The sequence below is a fragment of the Oryctolagus cuniculus genome, chromosome 3 (genome assembly GCF_051225735.1).
Source record: "Oryctolagus cuniculus isolate XC-2025 breed Fujian yellow rabbit chromosome 3, ASM5122573v1, whole genome shotgun sequence".
Taxonomy (NCBI): domain Eukaryota; kingdom Metazoa; phylum Chordata; class Mammalia; order Lagomorpha; family Leporidae; genus Oryctolagus; species Oryctolagus cuniculus.
In genome coordinates this window covers 69,962,444-69,980,474 of record NC_142869.1, presented here as the reverse complement: position 1 = coordinate 69,980,474, position 18,031 = coordinate 69,962,444, and the positions used below count along the sequence as shown (strand labels likewise).

Sequence of the window (18,031 nt, the reverse complement as noted above, 5' to 3'; positions counted from 1 at the left end):
CAGACCCTGGGAGGCAGCAGTGATTAATAAACCAAGTGACTGGTTCTTGCCACCCACGTGAGAGACCTGGACTGAGCTCCCAGCTGCAGACTTTGGTTGAGTACAGTGCCCAGCATTGCTGGCATGTTGGGAGTGAACCAGTGGATAGGAGTTTTATCTGGCTAGCTGGCTCTCTCTTTCTTTCTCTGCCTGTCAAATAAGGGGGAGAGACAATGGTTGTGAACCATTTAACTGGTTTAATCAACTATTAATGGACCATGGATGTACAGTTTGAAAAATACTGCTCTCATAGGGTAATCTCCCTACTGTAAGCTTATACAAAATTTTGACACTAAGTGACATTACCACTTACTTAAACGGTATCTAACTACATTTTAAATTGGGAAGGACTTGTCGCTCCCCCTCTTCGTGGAGGAACGACACAGGACCCTGCACTGTTCTTTCGTCTGCTCGGCCCTCCCCGGGTTTGCTGCTGGTTCTTCCCGGGTTGGCTACCGTCCCTTCCACCTCCGTGGAAGGGCGGTTTCCCCTGCCACTTTCCCCACTTCCGCGGGGGAGCGGCACACCGCCGGCCGGCTCTCTCGGGGGCTGCACAGGTGTTCCTTCAGATAGATGTTCCTGGTGCATGTTGTCTCTCTCCTCCTTTATAGTCCTCTTCCACCAATCCCAACTCTGCTACCCACACGCCAAGTACGCTGCTCTCCTCCAATCAGGAGCAGGTCCTGCTGTTTATTGGTTGAACTGGAGGCAGCTGTGTAGAAGCTGTTTCCTCCTCTCCCAGCGCCATATTGTGGGAGAGCAGATGCATAGAATAAGTCTTAATTCCAGTAACAGTCTAGTCTGAGTTGCTCCCCCACAGGACTGTTTTATCACTGTCTTATTCCTGTAGATATCATCTCTCAATGTGTGTAACTGAATGGTTCCAGAACTCCCTATTACAAAATTCAAAATGCTGAAGTTCCTATTATATAAAACAGCAGTGTTTATTTGCATGTAACCTACACATATCCTCCTGTTTACTTTAAATCATCTCTAGACTATTTATAATACCTAAAACAATGTAAACACTATGGAAGAAGTTACAGTGTATTTTTAGGGAATGATGACAAAGGGGGAAAATCCAGACATATTCAAAATAGATGCCAACTTTTTCTAAGTATTTTCAATTTGACTGAACCTGTGGTTGTAGAACTTACAAGTACAAAGGGTGAACTCTACAGCTTATGGTTTTAAGTTTCCATAGGGTAAAAGAAACACAATATATTTAAGCAGATTACTGAAGTTAACACCTATTATTAAATAAGCATCTGGAAAATTAAGAGGAAAGAGGAAAAAGCACCCTTGTATAATTATTACTATAAAGACTAAAGCAGCACAATCTCTAGCTCAAGTTCAGTTAAACTCTTAAAAAAATATTTATCTATGTCTGCTAATTCTCTACTGGAACACTCCAAAACCAGCAGAAATGTGGAGTTGTCAAAGGGAGTAAGGATGATAGTACCAGAATCCAGAATGATGTAAGGAGCTACCCTAGCCTCCTTCCACACACCCTGACACTCCTCTCTTAATAGCTAACAACTACTCTCATAGAATTTCTCTTTTAAGGTTCGCTTTCTCACCCTTCATCTGGAGAGAACTGGCAGGACACAGGCTGCTCTTCCCCATTTATCTGCATCCCTAAACCTGCATATATTCTCCCCTGTCCACTCCCTGCTTCTGTCTCAGAATACAGTGACTCTCAAAGTCCAAAGCTTTAACCCCAATCTTTCTCTTTTTTTAACTTTTTAAGATTTATTTATTTATTTGAGAGGCAGAGTTACAGAGAAAGAGGTCTTCCTTCTGCTGGTTCACTCCCGAAATGGCCTCAATGGCCAGAGGAGTGCCGATCCGAAGCCAGGAGCCAGGCGCTTCTTCTGGGTCTCCCACGTCGGGGCAGGAGCCCAAGGACTTGGGCCATCTTCCACTGCTTTCCCAGGTCACAGCAGAGAGCTGGATTGGAAATGGAGCTGCTGGGACTAGAACTGGCACCCATATGGGATGGCAGCACTGCACGCAGCGGCTTTACATGCTACACCACAGCGCCAGTCCAGTAAATGTACTTATTGACACTGAACTAAACACTTTAAAAGATCCTTTAAAAGCTTTACAATTGAATCAAAATACACCAGATTTGACCAACATTTTAAAATACTGCTGATTCATACGACAAGATTACAAAATGAAAATGCAAACAAGAGACTGAAAGAAAACATGTATAAAACACATATGTGCTATGCATTATGCCCACTCTGGCTTTGCAGCTGGTTGTTGGCACATTGGTACTCAATGGGGAAGTTGAGGACACTGGGCCAGACAATAAGAAGATACATGTTCCCCATTTTCCTCCCTCAGATCTGTACCTTCTTGCGGGACCTGAACCCACTCCACATGAAGTCACAGAGGAAACTACATATATACCAAGAGGAGAAAACAAGTTTCTAACCAAAAACTCTAATTGGAGGCCCCAACCTCACCTTCATCCTTTAATGCCTTCTAACAGTTTTTAAGATCTCTTGAAGTAATATAGTCAACTGCCACTAGTATGCTGGCACATAACAAATGCTTAACTAATTATTGTTATTTTTGTCTAAAAATCTAACCTTGAATACTGGAGTACTACTCAAAATGCAGTCTATGGACTAGCAACAACTATCACCACCTAAAATGCTATACTATAAGAAATGCATAATATTTGGTCTCTCCACAGACATACCAAATCAGATTGTGCATTTTAACAAGCTACCCAGGTTCCTACTACTTGCATTCATGGTTAAGAAGCACTGCTGGAAAACAGATCTGCAACCTTTTTCTGTAAAAGACCCAACTGTAACTATTTTAGTCCTTACAGGCAAAATCTCAAAAATTGCTTATGTAATAAGAGAGAAATTAAGTGTCCACAAACTTTTTATGGATAAAACTCAAGACACAATAACTGTTCATTATATACTATATATCTGATAATGAAAAGACTGGAATTCTTTTGGGATTTAACGTCTCATTTAATTAAGTTTCCTATCATCAAAATCTATTGCAAATACTCATCTGTTAACACTGATTTGTAATGAGATTTTATGTATTTACCTTTGAAAATGTCCTCACACAGATAAGGTACTATCAAATACTGATATTAACCTGCAAGCACATAATTTTATTGAACATATTCATTACTTGGGAGGCAGTTACAGAATTATATTGCATTCTTCTTTCAATATCTGTCTTTTAATATTTGCCTACACTACACATTAATCACTTCTATCTGAAGGTTAGGTAGAAGTTCTTCAACTGCACAATTAAATGGGTTGTGAAGTAAGGAAATCTTCATTGTACCTGTCCGAAAAACACTGGTGATACTAAAGTTTGAGGCTAGAAACTCTATCAATTGAAATTCACACAGGAATGAAGATCTAACTTCTTTGACAGCATATGAAATATATAAAGCAGCTTGACATTACTTGGGATTGAAATACCAGTTTTCATTGAAATGACTTTACTTCAGGCTGAGTTTCACATTTTGCCTTATAATTTAGGTTAAATTCATTTAAAGACAGTATTGATTCAATAAAATACATAATAGATTCAAATATTTTCTGCAAAGTACCTGCTGATAACACAACAAATAAAACTAGGCTTTGAACACCTTACACTTTTATAAACTTTGTAAATTTATCCAACTAAATCTTTTTCTGCTCTTATGCATATTTTATAACCAGCCATTATAACACATCTTAGCAGATCCCACTTCAGATTATACTTGGTATTTTCTCAACTTTGAAGATATTCTTCTCTGTAGTTGTTCCACAAAGACTATTCATAACACTGGTCTTTCTGCCACTTCAAACTTGGCACTGACTCCTTGAATAAACAACAACTGAGTGGTATCAATAACATCTGTGGGCTCATCAAGAGCCAAGGAAAACCACTCTAAATCATTTGCTTTATTTTTTAATTGGCTATTGATGTTGTTTCAGATGTCCTCAACTCTTAAATCAACTGTTCTTGCCAAAAAGCTAATAGTTTGAAACAAGTGTATTTTCTCTGGAAATAAATTTTTTTGACTACTGCAATCAAGCACAATTTAATTAACTCAACATCAGTAACTGGCTCCCCTTGCTTGGCTAACGAATGACCCACTTGGAAACTTATTTGGGTAGTAGCCTCATTTTCATTTCTATGAAAAAATTATACTGTAATGAGTTATTCCATTTTAAATTTTTTGATTTTTCTTATTATTGCTTTACTGCGAGTAGGGCATACTGTTTTATGCTTACTGCAGCAATTTCAAAATATACTGTATTCTTTTATCACAGCTGCAGTGTCACTATTGAATATGAACAATGACTGGTAATTCAACGACAAAGTAACCTGCACTTCACTGTGTCTTAAAGAATGCCATTTCAAAGCCCATTTTTGTCACCTTTTTCTTATTTTGACATGAAATGCACTGTAAAGATAAATAAATATTTGAAACCAACAATATGTGGCACACAAAACACTGTCAAATTATAACCATTGCACTACAATCTGTAGTGCAGCAAACAAGCACAAATTGATGAGAATGGCATATTCAGTCTCTGTCAACAACCATGCAACTCTGCTGTTGCAATGCACCAGGAGTTGACTGTTTCAATAAAACCTTAAGGCATAAATGGACACTGAAATTCAAATTTCATAAATTTTTTGAATTTTTGTAAACCATGTAATAATGGTTTGCTAACTCCTGTTCTAGAGAGCACACTTCAAAGATTTCAATCTTTTATGGATTCAGATTGTCATTTCTGACATTTATCCAAAATATTCAGTTCTCAATTGCAGTTAGCAAAATTTTCTGAAGAAAATGTAACCTCATTATTATTCATTAAATTCTTTATTATACAGTGACTGTATTTTGAAAAAGAAATTATAAAAGCCACTAAACACTACACCATTCTTGAATATGCCATTTCAAAAAACAATCACCTGTCTCTTAATTATGTAACATGCTATTAATGTTATTAAACTCATTCCCCAAATTTACCACTGTAGGCTCAAAACTTCACATAAAATATATAACAAGTAATATCAGTACCCAGATTAGACACTAATCACATTCTATACAACGAAGAAAAATGTTAGGGAAACATAAATGGCAGACACAATCTGACCCATTAAGCAGTTTGTCATGCTCAATTCTAATAAACATTTTCTCTACTTTTCTCTCTCTGCCTGTGTCTTCACAGACACAACAAACTCACTCAATAAATCTCAGCTATTATAAAAGTATGGCCTTGGGGCCAGCGCTGTGGCATAATGGGTAAAGCTGCCGCCTGCAGTGCAGGCATCCCATATGGGCACCAGTTCGAGTCCCAGGTGCTCCACTTCTGATCCAGCGCTCTGCTATGGCCTGGGAAAGCAGTAAAAGATGGCCCAACTGCTTGGGCCACTGCACCTGCCCAGGAGACCCAAAAGAAGCTCCTGGCTTCGGATTGGTCCAGCTCCAGCTGTTGCAGCCAACTGGGGAATTGAACCAGCAGAAGGAAGGCCTACCCGCCCCCCTCTTTCTCTCTGCCTCTCCTCCTCTCTTTCTGTGTAACCATTTCAAATAAATAAATATATCTTAAAAAAAAAAAAAACTTAAAAAAAAAGCATGGCCTCTCCATGTGGTAAGGAAGATATACTTGAACCTATTATTAGTTCTAGTTAATCAGCATTAAAGTAACACCATTTTATTTAAGGCAGGAATTGTGTTTTCACTACTCAATTTCTTGACTGCCTAAGACTTCATCTTCTTTGTCAAACAGATAAAAACAAAGTCAAAATATGCAGAAAGCATGTCTTTAAAAGGTTAGTTCAGTTACCAATAAGTCAAGAAAATGAGCTTGTTAACTAAGACCTTTCAAATAGTAGAATCTACTGTTGAACAATCTCCTCATATTCTTTTTTTTTTAATATATATATATATATTTTTGGACAGGCAGAGTTAGACAGTGAGAGAGAGAGACAGAGAGAAAGGTCTTCCTTGTCCGTTGGTTCACTCCCTAAATGGCCGCTGAGGCAGGCGCGCAGGAGCCAGGTGCTTCTCCTGGTCTCCCATGCGGGAGCAGGGCCCAAGGACTTGGGCCATTCTCCACTGCACTCCTGGGCCACAGCAGAGACCTGGACTGGAAGAGGAGCAACCGAGACAGAATCCAACTCCCTGACTGGAACTAGAACCCAGGGTGCCGGCGCTGCAGGCAGAGGATTAGCCTATTGAGCTGCGGCGCCGGCCACCTCATATTCTTAAATTCAAAACTTCTTGAAGTCCAAAATTATCTTAGTTCATTTCAAATTTCGTTACTTTTCATATTATATTTAGTAAACTGATTTATGCAGACAGGGAAGGTTTTTCTTCTATTATTTTTATTCTACTTCTGATGTTATACATGGTATGCAATTTTATTACAAACAGACCATAATAAAGAAATCATTTCAATAAGAAAAAATATTTCATTTAAATCAAAAGTTTGCTAATATCCTTTTTTGTTTTAGTTATTTGAGAGGCAGAAAGACAAAAGACAAGATAAAGCTCCTATCTCTTGGCTCATTCCTCAAATGCACCTAACAGCTAGGGTAAGGCCGAACCCAGGAACTAAATCCATGTCTCCCATATGGGTGGCAAGTATCCAACCACCTGCTGCCTCCGAGAGTTCACATTAGTAGGAAGCTGGAATCAGGAGCCAGATGGAACATAAACCCTGGTATTCCAATATGGGACACAAACACCCCAAGTGGCACTGTAAACACTAGGCTAAATGTCCACCCTTCACTAGTTTTACAATATACTTGAAAGTATAGGAAACAAAAAGAATTCAAGAAGGTATAAGATCTGAAAGGCAGAGTTACAGAGAGAATCTTTCATTCATACCCCACAACACCAGGCTCCAAGATACCACTTTTTCATTTTTAAAGATTTGCTTATTTATTTCATGGTCAGAGTCACAGAGAGAGGAGAGACAAGGAGAGATAAATCTTCCATCCATGGTTCATCAAATGGCCACAACGACAAGGGCTGTGCCAAGCTGAAGCCAGGAGCTTCTTCCAGGTCTCCCATGTGGGTGCAGCGGCCCAGGTACTTGGGCCATCTTCTGCTTTCCAAGGCCATAGCAGAGAGCTGGATCGAAAGTGGAGCAACCGTGACTCGAACCACTACCCATGTGGGATCCCGGCACTGCAGGCGATGACGGCTTTACCTGTTATGCCACAGCGCTGGCCCCAAGGCCATATTTTTATTTTTATTTTATTTTTTTATTTATTTTTTGACAGGCAGAGTGGATGGTGAGAGAGAGAAACAGGGAGAAAGGTCTTCCTTTACCGTTGGTTCACCCTCCAATGGCCGCTGCAGCCGGCACGCTGCAACTGGCGCACCGCACTGATCCGAAGCCAGGAGCCAGGTGCTTCTCCTGGTCTCCCATGCGGGTGCGGAGCCCAAGGACTTGGGCCATCCTCCACTGCCCTCCCGGTCCACAGCAGAGAACTGGACTGGAAGAGGAGCAACCAGGACAGAATCCGGTGCCCTGACCAGGACTAGAACCCGGGGTGATGGCTGGCACCGCAGGCGGAAGATTAGCCTAGTGAGCCGTGGCACCAGCCAATAAAATAAATCTTTAAAAAAAATTTCCATTATGAAAACTTAACATTTTCCTGTTTTTAAGAGAATTCACAAATTTAGGTACTAGGAAAGTTGTCTGGCAGCCATCACTACTGCAAATATTCTACACAAGTTACTACTTTGTATACTAACCTTCTTCCAATTATACAAAAGCAACTTTCCACATTATGACATGCTTTCATAAAGGTTTTTTTCATGGCTGCCTAACATTCCCTTATATGGAAGAACAGTGATGTAGTTAATCATTTCCTTAACACAAGTAGTCTAAGTAGTTCCTAATTTCTTGCTATTAAAAACAGTACTGGAGCAAACTTTTCTTTATACTTAAAATGTTGCTTTGGAATTCAAGGTTATTTCCTTAAAACAAGGACTCCCAAATCATGATAGGAAACATGAAATGTAAATAGCAGCACTCTTTATCTCTCACCAGATTCACAATCTCCACCCAAAGTCAACAGATTTGAGAGTTAACACAGCAGGCCGAGGGCAGCTACCTTTACATAGTCCTGCCTACAAAGGTATTTCCACTTTTCAGCAGGAGTGGTCCACTGCGCCTACACTGTTCATGCACACAGTGTGACAGGAAATATGCTGAAGACCTGTACCTTTCAGGGGATTTTAGTACATGTTTAGATCAACATGCAGCCAAAAAAACCTTGTATGCAGTGTCTCTCATAGACATACCTGCTGCTGCATCACACACCTTCACAGCAGAGTGAAGAGGAAGCTTTGTGTGACATCTCTGTCGAGAGTGAACATAAGGAAACCTTTATACAGACTGACACCAGACTCTACCTATGCCTTTTTCCCTCATGATCCAGTTGTGAATCCTCACTATTTCACTGTAATGTACCTTAGCCATGAGTACAACCATATGCTAAAGTGTCCAAGCAAATCTCCAAACATGGAGGTAGCCTTGAGAATACTTGGTGAAGGATCTGCAGCACATTCCACCTGCTAAGACCACTCCAAGATAGACTGACAGAACACCTGATCACCAGCAAGGCACTATGTTCAGAGACCTACAAGACCTCATGAATGCTCTGACACTTGGCAATTAGAGAGAGATCATGTAGTTAACTCACGTGTCTCTTTCCCATCAAGATAGTCATATACTTCGTACTCTCTGGCAAGTAGAATGATTCTGAGTCTACAGCTCTACTGATGAGCCAGCATTATCTCCTAACACTACAATATGAGCTTCTAAAGAACAGGAGTGTTTTTTACCTTGTTAGTTTACTGAAATATCAAGGTGTCTAAGCACATTAAACAGAGTAAACTCTCAATATATATATGCATTTTCTCAGGCATCCCCAAATTCTCAAATTGAAGAAATCTGTCTAAAAACCAAAACTAAGGAGCAGGTACTTGGTTGAACTTCCACCTGGGAAGCCCACTTCCTATACCAGAATGCCTGTGTTCATTTCCCAGCTGTGCTCCCATTCCAACTTCCTGCTAATGTCCACCCTGGGAGGCAGCAGGGGACTGCTCAAGTAGCTGGATTCCTGCCACCCAAGTGAGAGATCTGGACTGATTCCGGGCTCTTGGCTTTGGCCTGTCCCAGCTCTGCCTGTTGGAGGCATCTGGGGAGTGAACCAGCATACAGGAGATTTGTTTCTCTGCTTTTCTAATTAATTAATTAAAAGGCAAAACAAAATCTGAAACTCAGCTCTACCACCTAGTAATACTCAGCCTTAGTCATAAAAGGAGAATAAATATCTAATTTACTGACATCAAGATTAATGCAATACTTTATATGGAGAAACTGCTCCCGGCATGTAACAGATGCTCAGTAACACAAGAGACCTTATTTATAAAACCAACAAACTGTAATTTTTATAGCTCAATACGTAAAATATATAATAAATAAATTACAAAGGATACAAGCTGAGATACTTTAGTCAGGTAGAAAATAAACTGTGGTATATATACACATAATGCAACACTGTTTAGCCTTTAAAAGGAAAAAAAAAGAAATGTTTTTGGTAACATGGATGAGCCTGGAAGACATTATGCTAAATAAAATAAGCTTATTTTACAAAAAGACAAATATTGCATGATCTCACTTATAAGAGGGCTTCAGAGAGTTTGTGGAAAATGGAATCAAAATATGAAAACAGCGACAGGAGTTTGACACAGCAATTAAGAGGCCACTTGAGACACCTATATCCCCTATCAGAGTGCTGGGGTTCAAGTCTCAATTCTGCTCCCAATTTCAGTTTCCTGTAAATGCACCCTGGGGGGCAACAGGCACCTGGGAGCAGCTCATGTGGTTGAGTCCCTGTCATCCACATGAGATATACCTGCTTCAAGTTTCTGGCTCCTGGTCTGGCCCAGCCTTGGCTGTTGCAGTATTTGGGGAGTGAACCAGTGGCTGGGAGGTAACCTATGCTCAACACTCAGCCTCTTTCATGTAAAAAGAAAATACCCATACATAAACTTGACTCCCCAACATGAGAGCCATCAAGTTCAAGGCACATTTGTAACCAATGATACCAACTATTTAGTCCACTCCTAAAGGGCATCCTGGGAACTTAACCATGTCAATGAAGTCTTCATTAACCTTAATGAAAAAAGGTGGTTTTTTTTGTTTTTGTTTTTATATACATGCGTCTTTGCCGTCAGTGTTTTTAAAAAAAAAAATTATTTATTTATTTGAAAAGCAGAGTTATAGAGACAAAGAGACAAAGATCTTCCACCGCCTGGTTCACTCCACAGATGGCCGCAACAGCTGGAGCTGCGCTGAAGCCAGGAGCTTCTTCCGGGTCTCCCGCACAGGTGCAGGGACCCAAGCCAACTTCTACTGCTTTCCCAGGCCATAGCAGAGAACTGGATCAGAAGTAGAGCAGCCAGAACTCAAACCGATGCCCATATGGGATGCCAGCACTGCAGGCAGAGGCTTAGCCTAGTGTGCCACAGCACCAGCCCACCCCCCCCCCCAAAAAAAAAGTTAAAGATTAGGAAACAAAAAGAAGTCAGAAGGACTCAAATAGGACTGTCAGGTGGATGGTTAGAGCTTTTTCATCAAAGCGTTCATAAAACTGCTCTTTCCTAATGAGAAGAATGAGAAGAAATATTGTCACAGTGGAGGAGGACTCTCTAGTGAACTTTCCTAGATGTTTATCTGCTAAAACTTCGGCTGACTTTCTTAAATTCTCCTCTATTAAGCACGTGGTATTGTTTCTCCACTCTTCCAGAAAGTCAACAAGCTAAATGCCTTAAGCTTTCCAAAAATACTTTTGTTATGACCTTCGCTCTTGACCAGCCAACTGTTTCTTTCACAACACCACTTCTGCCTCTTGGTAGCCACTGCTTTGACTGTGCTTTGTCTTCAAGATTGTACTGGTAGAATTATGTTTTATCTTCTGTTACAATTCTTCAAAAAAATGACAGGAAAAACATGTTTTTAAGATCTGCGGGGGTCTGGCACTGTGGTGTAGCAGGTAAAGCCACCGCCTGAAGTGCTGGCATCCCATACGGGCACCTGTTTGAGTCCTGGCTGCTCCATTTCCCATCCAGCTCTCTGCTGTGGCCTGGAAAAGCAGAAGATGGCCCAAGTTTTTGGGCCCCTGCACCCACGTAGGCGACCCAGAAGAAGCTCCTGGCTTCAGATCGGCGCAGCTCCAGCCATTGCAGTCATCTGGGGAGTGAACCAGCAGATGGAAGACCCCTGTCCCTGTCTGTCTGTCTCTCTCTCTCTCTCTCTGCCTCTCTGTAACTGCCTTTTAAAAAATAAGTTAATATTAAAAAAAAAAAAAAAAAAGATCGACTGCAGGTCGGCATTGTGGCATGGTGGATAAAATAGTTGCCTGCAATGCTGGTACCAGTGCATGTCCCAGCTGCTCCACTTCCAAGCCAGCTCCCTGTTGATGTGCCTAGGAAAGCAGTAGAAGATGGCCCAAGTGCTAGGCCCCTGCCTTCCATGTGGGAGACCCAGATGAAGCTCTGGCTCCTGGTTGTTGTGGCCATTTGGGGAGTGAATCAGTGGATGGACGAACTCTGCTTCTGTCTCTCCTCCTCGAACTCTTCCAAATATATAAAAAAAAAAGTTTTTAAAAAATCTTTTTAAAAAACGAATGGCATAAATAAAATGTGGTACATACATACCACTCTTGAGTACCTGGATCCAGCTCCTTATTCCAGCTTTCTGCTAATGCAAATTGTGAGAGGCTGCATGTGATAGTTCAAGTAACTGGGTTCCTGCCACTCACCTGGGAGGCCAGGACTGAATTCCCACCTCTTGGATTTGGTCCCACCCTGGCCCCAAATGTTGTAGGAATTTGGGGAGTGAATGAGTAGATGAGAACTCTTTCTCAAATAAATATTAGAGAAATACCTGTTAAATTTTTTAAAAGATTTATTTATTTATCTGAAAGGCAGAGTTACACAGAGAGAGAAAAGGAGAGGCAGAGAGAGAAGTCTTCCATCCACTGGTTCACTCCCCAATTGGCCGCAACAGCCAGATCTGTGTTGATCCGAAGCCGGGAGCCTGGAGCTTCTTCCGGGTCTCCCACACGGGTGCAGGGGCCCAAGGAGTTGGGTCATCTTCCACTGCTTTCCCAGGCCATAGCAGAGAGCTGGAACGGAAGAGGAGCAGCTAAGACTTGAACTGGCATCCATATGGGATGCTGGCACTGCAGGCGGTGGCTTTCACTCGTTACCCGAAAGCACTGGACCCTATTTAACTTAAAACTTGTAGAACCTACTTGGATAACTGGGTTAAATGCAAAGGTTCAACCTCCTCAGGGAAAGCTGCTCAACACAGGGGTGAGTTGCATGGTCCGTTTCCACTACCCAAGAACTAACAATAATGCTTACATTTTTAAACAATATGAGGTAAAAAAAAAAAAAAAAAAAAAACCTTCAGAAGATGGCCATTTCATGACAAGTAAAAATTATATGAAATTCAAACTTCAGTGTCCATATGTTATATTTAAACACAGACATGCCCATATGTATTGTCTATAGCTGCACTCACACTACAGCACAAGAGCAGCTGCAACAACTGTTTACACAAAAATGTTCGCAAATTCATGCTCTACACTTAATTCCAAAACAATAAATTAGGTAGAAATGAAATGAATAAAAAATAAATACCTGTCAATAAAAATGTTAATTCAGTGAGCACTCTTATGTGGCTATTTGATTTCTACAACCAAACATCGACACATGCACTCAGGCATATGTGAACACACTTCACTTTCAATATGTACAGTATCTGGAGCAAACATGAGTCTTAGGATAAATTCTCATTAGTAAATACACTCTTCGGGCAATCTTAAAGAATGTAGGACTTACACAGCTACGCAGTTATTCAACTCTGTCATCTCAAATAGCTGGACTAAAAGTTTTATTTTACACAAATTTAGAGAGGGTATTCTAAATAACAGTTAAAATATACAATTAAAATTGCTGTGGCATGGTGGGTAAAGCTGCTGCCCACAGTGCCAGCATCCCATCTGGGCACCGGTTCAAGTCCTGGTTGCTCTACTTCCGATCCAGCTCGCTGCTATAGCCTTGGAAAGCAGTGGAATATGGCCCAAGTCCTTGGGCCCCTGCACCCACATGGGAAACCTGGAAGAAGCTCCTGGCTTCAGATCAGCACAGCTACAGCCACTGCAGCCATTTGGGGAGTGAACTAGCAGATGGAAGACCTCTCTCTCTCTCTCTCTCTCTGCCTTTCAAATAAATAAATAAATCTAACAAAAAAAAAATGAGAACTAATGACAATTAATGAACAACTGGTGTCACTTTTACTTTTTTTTTTTTTTTAAGATTATTTATTTGAAAGGTAGAGAAAGAGAGAGATCTTCCACCAGCTGGCTGACTCCCTAAATGGCTCAGATTGGACCACGTCAAAGCCAGGAACACGAACCTCCATCTAGGTCTCCCACATGGGTGGCTGCTGGTGATATGCTGCTGCCTTCCAGGCAGATTAGCAGGGAGGTGGATCAGAAGTGGAGCAGCCAGGGCTGGAACTAACATTCTGGTAGGAGAGGCCAGCACTGTAAGCAGCAGCTTAACCCTGCTATACCACAACGCTGGCCCGAATCATCATTTTCTTAAAAGCAGGCTCAGAAGGGTATGGATGGGCCAGCGCCACGGCTCAATAGGCTAATTCTCCGCCTGCGGTGCCAGCACACCGGGTTCTAGTCCTAGTCAGGGCACTGGATTCTGCCTGCAACGCCAGCATCCCATATGGGTGCCGACTTGATTCCCGGATACTACACTTCTGATTCAGCTCCCTGCTAATGGCCTGGGAAAGCAGCAGAAGACAGCCCAAAGGCCTGGACCCCTGCATCCACGTGGGAGAGCTGGAAGAAGCTCCTGGCTTCAGCCTGGCCCAGCCCTGGCCACTGCAGCCATTCAGGGACTGAACCAGCAGATCAAAGACTGACTGACTCTGTCTCTCTGTCCTCATTCCCTGTAACTCTGACTTTCAAACAAATAAAATAAATCTTTAAAAGGGGGGGGGGGGCAGTACTGTGGCATAGGTTAAGCCTCCACCTGTGGTGTTGGCATCCCTGGGCACCAGTTCATGTCCTGCTGCTCCTCTTCTGATCCAGCTCTCTGCTCATGGCTAGGAAGGCAGTGGAAGATGGCCCAAGTGCTCGGGTCCCTGCACCCATGTGATAAACCCAGAGGAAGCTTCTGGCTCCAGGCTTCAGACGGGCCCAGCTCTGGTCGTTGCAGCCACTTGGGGAGTGAACCAGCGGAATGAAGACCTTTCTGTCTCTCCCTTTGTCTATAACTCTGTCTCTCAAATAAATAAAAAAATAAATATTTTTTTAAAATTTGACTATGAAGTGTTAGATCTTAATCCCTGAATAAAACAAAATTCCATTATGACTGAAATTCATTAGAAAAAAGAATTTTCCAGGGCCGGCGCCGCGGCTCACTAGGCTAATCCTCCGCCTAGCGGCGCCGGCACACCGGGTTCTAGTCCCGGTCGGGGCGCCGGATTCTGTCCCGGTTGCCCCTCTTCCAGGCCAGCTCTCTGCTGTGGCCAGGGAGTGCAGTGGAGGATGGCCCAGGTGCTTGGGCCCTGCACCCCATGGGAGACCAGGAAAAAGCACCTGGCTCCTGGCTCCTGCCATCGGATCAGCGCGGTGCGCCGGTCGCAGCGCGCCGGCCGCGGCGGCCATTGGAGGGTGAACCAACGGCAAAGGAAGACCTTTCTCTCTGTCTCTCTCTCTCACTGTCCACTCTGCCTGTCAAAAAAAAAAAAAAATTAAAAAAAAAAAAAAAAAAGAATTTTCCAGGAACAGAAAGCCGTACTTGCAGGGTAGAAATTGTGTGTCACACGTTATTTGTGCTTTGACAATAAAAGAAAGAGACCCCAAAGAACACTTAACCAAACTATGCTTCACTATTTCTTCTGATGATTAACAAATTTAGCCAACAACTACAATGTAAGAAGTTTCCTAAAGCCAAGAAGGCTACAACACTCATTCTGTAATTAAAGCCATTTTGCGTTAAATTATCCAGTCAGACATACTATCCAAATGTAAAATTCCAAACTCTGGCAATGAAAAACTTTTAACTTCATGATTTGTTACACTTTTTCAGTATCATGCTCACTACAATCAACTTCATCTTAACTATTTTATGAAGAAAATAGTTGTTTAAAATATACACATTCTAATACTCCAGAAGCCTGCTTTGTAGTGAAGCAGGTTAAGTCACCTTGCCTGGGACACAGGCATTCCACATGAGCACTGGCTGGGGTCTGGCTGCTGCACTTCAGACCCAGTTCCCTAATGCACCGGGCAAAGCAGCAGAAGACGGCACAAATGCGTGGGTCCCTGCCACCCATGGCGGAAATGAGGATGCAGTTCCAGGCTCCTGGCTTTTATCTGGCCCAGCCCCAGCCTTTGCAGCCATTCAGGGGCATGAACCACTGGATGGAAGATCTCTATTTTTCCCTCTCTCTCTGCTAACTCTGCCTTTCAAATAAGTAATTAAAAAAAAGGATACTTGCCGTGGCTCACTAGGCTAATCCTCCGCCTGTAGCACCAGCACCCCGGGTTCTAGTCCCAGTCGGGGCGCCGGGTTCTAGTCCCAGTAGGGGCGCCGGGTTCTAGTCCCAGTAGGGGCGCCAGGTTCTAGTCCCGGTTGCTCCTCTTCCAGTCTAGCTCTCTGCTGTGGCCAGGAGTGCAGTGGAGGATGGCCCAAGTGCGTGGGCCCTGCACCCCATGGGAGACCAGGAGGAAGCACCTGGCTCCTGGCTTCTGATTGGCACAGCGCGCCGGCCGTAGCGGCCATTTGGGGGGGTGAACCAATGGAAAAGGAAGACCTTTCTCTCTGTCTCTCTCTCACTAACTCTGCCTGTCAAAAAATAAATAAATAAAAATAAATAAATAAAAAATACTCCATAAGATTTTATGTGAACCCAAATATAACTTACATTGTACTACTTGAACACCACAAACAAACCTTTTAAAATTACAGTAATCTTTAAAGCATAAAAGGCAAAGATACTTCACCTGCAAATTAAACCTATCACTCCAGGTGGCTAATTGCTCCACAAGCTGGCCTCTTCAAACTCTACATAAGAAACTGGCAATTTAAAAAAAAGAAAGATAAAGAGGGAGTGATGCAAGAAAGGAGTGGTAAAGGAGAAAAAGACTAACATCACTCAAAATTTCAAAAGTCAATTAAAATATTACAAATAAAAGCAAATAATAATTTCTCCTTCCAATGATCAGGTAAATCAGACTTAGTATCTTCTGGCCAAGGCAACTTGACAAGTTGGACTAAGTGAAAAAATTAAAAGTCAGCTTCTATGTATGAGGCAGTGAAGAACCACTGGGACAAACTTCAGGCAAAGAAGAAATTTCAGAAAGGTGAACCTGGTATGAGGTTTTTCCTCCCTACAGGCATCTGCTGATTTTTTTAAGAACTAGAGACTATGGCCCTAAGAAGCTAAGAAAAATATCTCACAGCCTCTCTGGGCTAGCCAGGCAAAAATGAAATCTGGAGCCAGCCCCAAAAATTGGGTTAAGATCCCAGAATAAGACCAAGAGACAGAATTGAAGGCGAACTTCTAATCATCTCCACCCTTAAAAACGGATGAAGAAACCTGAGATTTTTAGTGTCCCATATTCTTGCCATAATTAAGTGTAAATCCTCTATCAGAAAAGACTGGCATCATCTGAGGCTTCAAATTATTTCTACAGGGGCCACTCCCTGCAGTGCTACCAGCCCATATGGGTGCTGGTTCGAGTCCTGGATGCTCCACTTTTGATCCAGCTCTCTGTTATGGCCCAGAAAAGCAGTCAAAAATGGCCCAAGTCTTTGGGCCCCTGCACCTGCATGGGAAACCCAGAAGAGGTTCCAGGCTCCTGGCTTCGGACTGGCCAAGCTCTGGCCGTTGTAGACACTTGGGGAGTGAACCAGTCAAGAGAAGACCATCTCTCTCTCTCTGTCTCCCCCTCCCCCTCCCTCTCTCTCTGCCATTGGCCCAAGTGTGTGGGGTCCCTGCACCCGTATGGGAGACCCGGAAGATGCTCCTGGCTCCTTGCTTCAGATCAGCTCAGCTCCAGCAATTCAGGGAGTGAACCAATGGATGGAAGAACCTTTCTCTCTGCCTTTCAAAAAAATAAATCTTTAAAAAAATTATTTCTACACCTTTTCACATAAAGTGCCCTATATGCAATAAAATTAATCAGAAACCCACCTCCACAAAAAAAAAAAAAAAAAAAAAAAAGACTGAAAAGTAAATGAAAAACACAGATCAAGACCCACGGGGGGGGGGGGGGGCGCCAGTGCTGTGGCTCAGCGGGTTAACGCCCTGGCCTGAAGCGCGGCATCCCATATGGGCGCCGGTTCTAGTCCTGGCTGTTCCTCTTTCGATCCACCTCTCTGCTATGGCCTGGAAAAGCAGTAGAAGATGGCCCAAGTCCTTGGGCCCCTGCACCCGCATGGGAGACCCGGAAGAAGTTCCTGGCTCTGGCTTCGGATTGGCGTAGTTCTGGCCGTTGCAGTCAATTGGGGAGTGAACCAGTGGAGGGAAGGCCTCTCTCTCTCTGCCTCACCTTTCTCTGTGTAACTCTGACTTTCAAATAAATAAATCTTTAAAAAAATTAAAAAAAAAAAAAAAAGACCCACTGGGAGGGGCCCACACTGTGACATAGTAGGTTAAGCCTCTGCCTGCAACCCCAGCATCCCAATCTGGGCACTGGTTCATGTCTCGGTGGCTCCTCTTTCAATTCAGCTCCCTGCTATGGCCTGGGAAAGCAGCTTAAGTGAGGATTAATGGACTGGAGGTCGGTCAGAAAAATCTACCATAAAAAAACTTTTAAGGGAATAAAAAGATGGAAAACACAGGGCATATGTAAGGTGGTCTAATACATGTGTAACTGGAGT

The 18,031-nt window shown here is 42.6% G+C and overlaps 1 protein-coding gene across 2 annotated transcripts in view; it reads right to left on the bottom strand.

Moving 5' to 3' along the window:
• The window catches only part of TLK1 (tousled like kinase 1), a 153,496-nt gene that overhangs the window by 108,707 nt on the left and 26,758 nt on the right, over positions 1-18,031 (bottom strand). The window lies entirely within an intron of this gene.